This window comes from Coenobita brevimanus, chromosome 38 (genome assembly GCF_032717465.1).
Source record: "Coenobita brevimanus isolate Jiangsu-jjx chromosome 38, ASM3271746v2, whole genome shotgun sequence".
NCBI classification, from domain to species: domain Eukaryota; kingdom Metazoa; phylum Arthropoda; class Malacostraca; order Decapoda; family Coenobitidae; genus Coenobita; species Coenobita brevimanus.
Window position 1 is genome coordinate 40,106,212 of NC_136991.1, and position 8,364 is coordinate 40,114,575.

Genomic DNA, 8,364 nt, shown 5'->3' on the forward strand with positions numbered 1-8,364 from the left:
TGGTTGAAATAGCCCAAGCAATGTATTCCTGCATCTTAGTAGTCACCAGTATCTCTCTCACGGTAGGGACAGTTCAAGTAATATATTCCTGCATCTCAATAGTTACCATTGGCCTCCTCATGGTTGGAACAGTTCAACTAATCTATTCCTGCATCTTAATAGAGTCACCATTAGCTGTCTCATGGTTGGAACAGTTCTAGCAGCCTATTCCTGCATCTTAATAGTTACCATTGGCCTCCTCATGGTTGGAACAGTTCAAGTAATTTATTCCTGCATATTAATAGTGTCACGAGTAGCTCTCTCATGGTTGGAATAGTTCTAGCAATCGATTCTAGCTAAAGGGACAATTCTATTTAGCTGAGTGAGTTGGAGGAGCCTCAGTGTTATGCATTTTCAGGAAGTCTTTGGAGGTCTATATATAATATGCATTTCAAATTTTTCGCAGCAATTAATTACTCGCAGAACTTTTTTTTTTTTTTGTTCGATGTGAAGTTGTGCGAGTGAAAATAAATGAAACTAGCATTTTCATACATACGTAAACACAAGAAAGTTTATGAATAGGTCCGAAGCTACAATCAAGCACTCTTATACACAAGCTAAGCTCAAGAACATTTATGAATACGTTGAAAGTTACAAACATGCACTTTTATACACACGGTGAGCACATGAAAGTTTATAAATACGTCCAACGCTACAATCAACTTTATACATACTTTACGCTCAAGAATATTTATAAATAAGTCCAAAGCTACAAATAAGCACCTACAGTATAGACACGTTAGCAAAAAAATGTTTATGAATACGGTCCAAAGCTACACACATACGTTAAAGGTTAAGAATGTTTATGAAAACCGCCACGCTGCAAACAAGCACTTTTATACACACGTTAAGCTCAGGAATGTTTATGAATACGGCTCTAGCTCCTTCAGACGGCGCTTTAACCCATCAAAGTTTTCGGCTCCTTTCTGATAATTTTGTAGCTTCTGTTTTTATCATCAGTGACGGGAGTATAGCGTCTGGCAACAGATACATAGATAGGTAGACATCTTATCTGTATTTTCTGCTTCTTTTTCATTGTATTAGTATTTATTTTTCCTTTATTTAGAAAGTGATGTATATTCTATTTTACTTTGTTATATTCTTACCTCAACCTTTTCCTTTTCGTTGCTATTTAATTTTCACCATTTTCTACTTTTTTCAACAGAGTAACAATTCTTCTGTTTTATTCATAATTCGCCGACTTAAAAGCTCTTTACTGCTTATATATCAAACCATTTTTACATTTTCTATTATAAACACCCTTTCTACTAGCATGATATTTCTTCATTATATTCTAGCTTTGCGATTTCTGTCTCACTTTATATTCTGTCTTCCCCAAAAGTTTCTTCCTTTCTTTTTACTACATATAGTCGTCTCACTTTATAGTCTGTCTTGCCCCAAAATTTCTTCCTTTCTTTTTACTACATATACTCTTACTTTATTTTCATCATTCTATTTCCAAAATAATATTGTCCTTCTTTGTTATATTGCTTTGTATTTACATCTTTTCTCTATAACAATGACGTCTTACCTCTGTTAGCTTCGTAATTTTTTAGCTGTGTGTGTGTGTGTGTGTGTGTGTGTGTGAGAGAGAGAGAGAGAGAGAGAGAGAGAGAGAGAGAGAGAGAGAGTCTATCATTCATACCCAATACAGATGAATCCAAAGTCCGATGCAGATTAACGGGTATTTATTTGGACAAGCAAAACACAAATCTTGCCCGTACTATACCAGCCCCAGAACTGAGGCTGCAGTGTTGCCAGCCGGCCCACACTTGCTACTAGACCTATGACCAGCACATTTTTGAAAAGTGACGCCCGCTGAGCAGTGCAAAAATCGGCACGTAGTCCATGAACACACTTAGAATTCCACACTTACACGCTACTAAATATATACATTGTTACCAGTCAAGTTTGTAAGTCAAGAAATTATTAAATTTCATTCATTCATTGCCAGACGCCATGTATCCCAGACGGGGTGGCCAATGGCTTAGAGCTAATTGTTTTACAGGGAGGGGCACTAATCCTCCACCAACCCCACTTGACACGTAGGGATGCCAACAGCATCTGGTGTTCCCAGGCGGTCACCCATCCAAGTACTAACCAGACCCAACGTTGCTTAACTTCGCTGATCGGACGGGAAGCGGTATACTCAACGTGGTATGGCCAGTGTACTCACCCCGTCCGATCAGCGAAGGTAAGCAACGTTGGGTCTGGTTAGTACTTGGATGGGTGACCGCCTGGGAACACCAGATGCTGTTGGCATCCCTACATGTCAAGTGGGGTTGGCGGAGGATTAGTGCCCCACCCTATAAACAATTAACTCTAAGCCATTGGCCACAAATCAGGGTTAGAAATTTTACCACTTTTTTTTTTTTTTTTATGTGTCCGACTCTGGGCATAGGCTTCACAGCCTGCTATCAAGGCCCAGCAGTCCTCCTACATACCATACACCTCTACATGTTTAGCGAAACTGTGTCGCCTGATACAATGGGGTAATCTTTATACAAGGAGTTTAGTTACACTGAGGGTGGAAAAATAATTGAATAAGATATTAAGGATATACCGTAACAGGAAAGTGAGTGTAGCTACGTCCTTAAGTATAGAACAGTATGATAATTAAAAGGTGTAATGCTGCTAAGTAAGCAGCTGAATCCAACAAAATTAGGAAATATAATATCTACAATACATGGCCATGCTAAAAATCACGTTAAAAAGGTGTTATAAGAAAATATACAATCGACACTGGGAATAAAAATTGGAGGAGAATTAAGTAAAAAATCAAATATTATATAAATGAGAAAATAATAATGATAATAACAAGGAGTATATAGAGATGATGTGTACAGTAAATAGTCATTATAATATTTCTAGTAATAATATAGTTTAGGATATTCAGTATTCTTCATCACTTCACAGCTGATGTCCATGCTATACGAACAGTATTGAAAATCATACTGATACATGGAATACGAACAATATTGAAAATCATATTAATACATGGAATTATGATCACATAGCAGTTGATTACACAAGGACTGCAGGAGTGATGCCTCATAATTACTGAATAATTTCCACACTCTTGTGATTCTTTCCTGATTGTTGCTTTTCCCTATGTTATTATCGCAGTTTTTACTTTTTCCTTTGTTAATGTTTCACCTAATATCACTTAATAAATCGCCGAAAGTAACACTCAACCCTAGAGAGCTCCTTACGTCAATAGTACTGGCAGGTTCTGGGAAGTTAGAGACTGTCTTAACTATCATCTGTGGTATGAATTTCTTCAGCATCAACTACATGTCCAAGGAATTTTATTTTCTTTCATAAAAAGTGACATTTGCTGAATTTAATCTTTAGACCCGCCATCTGAAGGCCATCAAACACTTGTCTGAGTTTGGCAAAACGTTCAGGGATGGTCTTGCTTACTACAAGGTCATTTCAGTAGGCAAACAGAGAATGGCCAATCATGCCAATGAATACAGAATGAATTAGTCCCATGAATACTGATGGAGCATTTCGAAGTCTAAAGTGGGGTCATTTAAACTGAAAATGTCCAGATGGAGTACTAAAAACAGTTAGTGGGAGAGACGACTCTTCCATTTCTACTTGCCAGTAGCCACAAAGTAAGTCAAGCGAGGGGAAAACTACATTTTGCTCGCCAAGTGATGCTAGTGATCTATTTAAACTGGCAATGGGGAAAGATCGGGTATAGTGACCGAATTTACTTCACGATAGTCAACAACTGGTCTAAATTCTCCACCTTTGGGGGGTACTAAAAAAAAAAAAAAAAGTGGACTATTCCACGGACCGACAGAATGTTCAATGACGTCCTGATCTAACATATTCTGTAATATCTCATCTCTCTGTTGTCTCAAGTTGTGTAGTAGTCTACATGCTGGAACATAAACTGGCTGAGTACTCATAACTAATTCAATCTGATATTTAACCAAGTCTGTCTTCCTCATAGGTTCGCCAGATAAAGCCGCATCTCAATAGGTCTGCAAAAGATAGACCAGTAGCTCTTTACATTGTGGAAAATCGCCTAAATGAACATGTGGGGCACGGTTAGGAGAAAGAATGGTAGCAGGATCCTTAGAGTTTATGGTATATACACCTGGTGGTTGATCATCATCTTTAGTAGTTACAGAGAATGGTACATCCTGGCACATCTTTACAGCCGGTGGGTAGACCAGGAAATCCCCAATCTTTGTGCCACTTTTAAGCTTGAGTGAAGCACTTGTGACAGTCAACAAATAAAGATAACATAAATTATCCTTCAACACAGTACACAATGTTGACTCGTACGTTAAGCCATTCACACAACAAGTCTCAGGTAATGTTAGTGCATCCACTCCTTCCTTCCCACGTACAACACAGGCAGAGACTTTTGTGAGCTCGTGTGGCAACAAAATTCTGCACTGTTCTGTTACCGCTCGTCTTGTCTCCACGCATTGTAGAATGTCATTCAGACTAACTGAGGTAGTTACATGAGACGTGTTTGAGTCAACCATTGTGTCACTGTTAGAGGGGTTGTCATGAGCTGCGAGTGAATGCTCCTCTTTACTCTCAAGTAGTGGTGGAGTTATATTAGGTAGAGTGATTGAATTTACTTGAGAAAGGACAGGGCGTGGGTAATCGATGCCAGCTACAGAAAATCCTGTACCTATACACCACCACAAGCAGGTATCAGACCAGTGAAATGTTTAGCCACGGTATACATGCCGATTAAAACATCTGCAGGATACTGGAGATCGTTTGTGACATGAAACTCTGCTGTGAAGAGGTTTAATAATTCATCTTTTTTTTTTTTTTTTTTTTAATGCGAGCAAGAAGGAACCAAAGGCCATGAGCCCGCAGTAACAGTTCCCTCCAATAGAAAAACAATATACAATAGAGAGCCAAATTCAAGATCCGATCATTTTGAGATGCCTGGACACACTGCTTTTGAAAGACTGGAGATCATAGGCAGCAGGAAATACAGACAGAGAGAGACAGTTCCAGAGCTGACCTGTTGCATAAATGAAAGACTGGGAGTAACGGTTAACTCTTGCATTAGAGAGCTGGACTGAAAAGGGATGAGAGTTTGCTGCCAGACGGGTGCTACGCGCCCGTCGTAGAGGTGGAGGAATGCAAGCAGACAGTTCAGAGGAGCAATGACCATTAAAGTAGCGATAGAAAAGAGATAAAGATGCAACAGTGCGGCGAAGAGACAGAGGTTGAAGGGAGTCAGTAAGAGGAGGAGAGTTAATGAGACGAAAAGCCTTTGACTCCACCCTATTGAGAAGAGCTGTATGTGGGAAGCCTCCCCACATACAGCTCTTCTCAATAGGGCGCGTCCACAAGTGTATTCCAACATGTGGTGACAACGCAGCTGGCAACATATTTGGCTATATGTATGCGTCAGTATTTGGAAAGATGTATGCAAGCATGTTACAGTGCAGTTTGAAACCTGCTGGCAGTAGAGGTGATGGAATAAGTGTGTCCATACAAGGCAACTGGGACTTCATCATGATGTTGCCAAAATAATCTGGACGCTGCTGTCCCCGACATGTTTGCATCTTGTTCGTTATTGTGCTGTTTACATGCAGTTCTTCCAGCACACGTGTGGACACGCACTAAGGTAACTCTGCCCTTCACATGAAATTCTGAGCCATCAACGCCTCACAAACGAATGTCAGGTGGTCTAATCGTTCCTCCAATGATGTTTAGAGAGGATTCTGATATTAAATGTTGGGACCCCTTCGCTCATACCCAAAATAACTGTGCCTTAACGGGTTAGAGGCCCAGCCTGGCGACTGGTGAGCTGAGGATCTTTTGCTATGTGAAATTTTTCCAATAGGTACGCTCCTCTTCCCCTGACCGACGACGTGCAAGATATCGACACTCACCAGTGGTATGACCAGTTGTTTCCTTATGATACATGCAACAGCAGTCGAGAAGGCGCACGCTGTCGCCTCTCCTGACGGTTCCGTCCATGTTTGCGATAACAGCTCGACTTGCAGTGACCAGTGCAACCACAGTACCAGCATATGATTAAGGACTGATTGTCCCGACGCACATTTGACTGGTCAGACTGCTGGCACCTACGAGCATCTGACCGGTCACTGCCACTTGCAGGTGATCAGCGTCGAGAGCAGAAGCGAACATTGTTAGGGCTACCCTTGGTAGTCGGCCGCAAACGTGAAATTTCCGATAAGGCGGGAGAGGTGTGAATAACATTTAAGTTCTGTCTGTAGTGTGAGTGGTTGAGATGCGAGTATCGCTTGACGAGTGACATCTGACCCTAGAGTTTCCTCTATCTCCTTTGAAAGGTCTTACACTTCATCTCCTTGTATGAAACCAATTTGCAAGGCAGTTTCTAGGTGTTTTTGATCCAGGCAATTTATAAATCTAAAGTAACCCATTAAATGACCAAACTTTTTCTTTTCTGATAGCATCTCCCCCGCTGTTATGAGATACCCATGGTGTTTCCTGCAATAGCTGGCTTATCTCAGAGCTCGTAGCATTTGCTACAGCCGGTGCTTCATACAATGTAGCTTCTTTAACAAGATTTTGCATGTTCTCCCCCCTGTGTCTAAGGAGACTGGAGAAAGCAATGAGAACCTGCTTAGAATGAGAACAACGAAACTTAATTGATTTCTTACAGAATTCATCAAATGCCGTAACCCACCTCCCATGCGCTATTTGCCTTGATGTAATCAGCATTTGAGAAGAGATCTTCAGTGGTTTGGTATTTAACTGTCAATTATTGAGGTCAATGTTGCCTTCGCAGAGGAAATAAAAGATGGATATGGAACTATCTTCAGCAGTGAATTTTGTGCGGTTCACATCATCCAAGGAGATGGATTGTGAAGGGAGAGCTGAGTTTGCCATAGCTGTGAGAGCTGAGGTGGCTAGGTTGGACAGAGTGTGTGTGACGGGAGAGGCAGGTAAAGCAGTGGTACTGGTGAGTGACGGTGTTGGTGGTGACGCAGTTGTAACAGGAAGAGAAGAAAGAAGCAGTGGTGAACGTGGTTGAAACTGCAGAGAATTACTTGGGGAAGAAGATGCTAAGAGTATCTGGATCTAAAGTATCTGGAGTTTCTACAATGGTATTATTAATATTATTATTATTATTATTATGAGAGAGGGGGGTGTGAGTTGGGAGCAGGGCAGTGAAATGGCGGGGGACAGGGCGACTTGGAGGCGATTTGTTTGTGGCCACCCCAAACGGGATTGAGGCGTCTGGCAATAGATAAATAGATAGATTATTATTATTATCATTAGTAGTAGTAGTAGTTGTAGTAGTAGTAGTAAGTGTGGTAAGGGACAGTACAGTAGTAGTGGTAGCTGTAGTATGATTGGTAGCTGTATGTTTTGCAAACGATTTACCGTTATGGAACTGGATTAAAGCATTATCACTACTGTAATCACCTTCACTATCAACCACAATTTGCTGGCAAATAGGAGTAAGATTATACTTGCGGAAGTATGTCACGAATGAAGGGCAGGAAATTTACAATTACAGATATGAGAAGGAAACTGTATTATAGACAATGAGTATATGAGTATGAATTATATACAATGAAAGTGAATGGAGTATGTGCACTGGAAAGTAATGGAAATGAAAATGGTTTTAAGAAGAGTTAATAAAGTGAGAGGGTAGAATGATTAATAAAAATGGAAAGTTTAATATAGTGAATAAAATCAGATGACTAAAAATATGAATCACAATCAGTAGAGAATGGAACAATCTCTGTAGAAAGTGAAGGGATGGTAGGATAAAATAAAATAATGTGTGTGAGATACATATATACATTGTTATCAGACTAGTTTGCAAGGAAAGAAATTGCTGAATCACAGTTACGAGAGAGAGAGAGAGAGAGAGAGAGAGAGAGAGAGAGAGAGAGAGAGAGAGAGAGAGAGAGAGAGAAATCGGTTTTCATCTGACTTTATTCAAACTATATGGTTGAAAGTTTGAGGGTCAGTCAGTCAGTGAACTTATTATTTCCAAGAACAATAATATTGATCAAATGTCAGTATCACTTGACTGGATCAAACTTTAACCTCGCCAAATCAACCTAAACAGTTTTCATCCAGTTGAGAACAAACTTTGCTTAAGTTTTGAAGGTCAGGCAAGAACGACAAGATTCAAGTTTGAGAACTATCAGCCAAAGGTTAGTGCTCGACCATTCTGTGTGTGTGTGTGTGTGTGTGTGTGTGTGTGTGTGTGTGTGTGTGTGTGTGTGTGTGTAAGAAAACTAAAATAATTTTATCTGACTTAGATCGAACTTCGTGGATGTGTTGAGGGTAAGCCAAAGAGTATTTTTTACAACAATAGGTCAAAGG

The 8,364-nt window shown here is 40.2% G+C and overlaps 1 non-coding gene across 1 annotated transcript; it reads right to left on the reverse strand.

Moving 5' to 3' along the window:
• Positions 1-2,091: 2,091 nt before the first annotated feature.
• Positions 2,092-2,210, reverse strand: LOC145396668 (5S ribosomal RNA). The gene has a single exon (XR_013896827.1). It is a non-coding gene; the product is annotated as a 5S ribosomal RNA (ribosomal RNA).
• Positions 2,211-8,364: the final 6,154 nt, after the last annotated feature.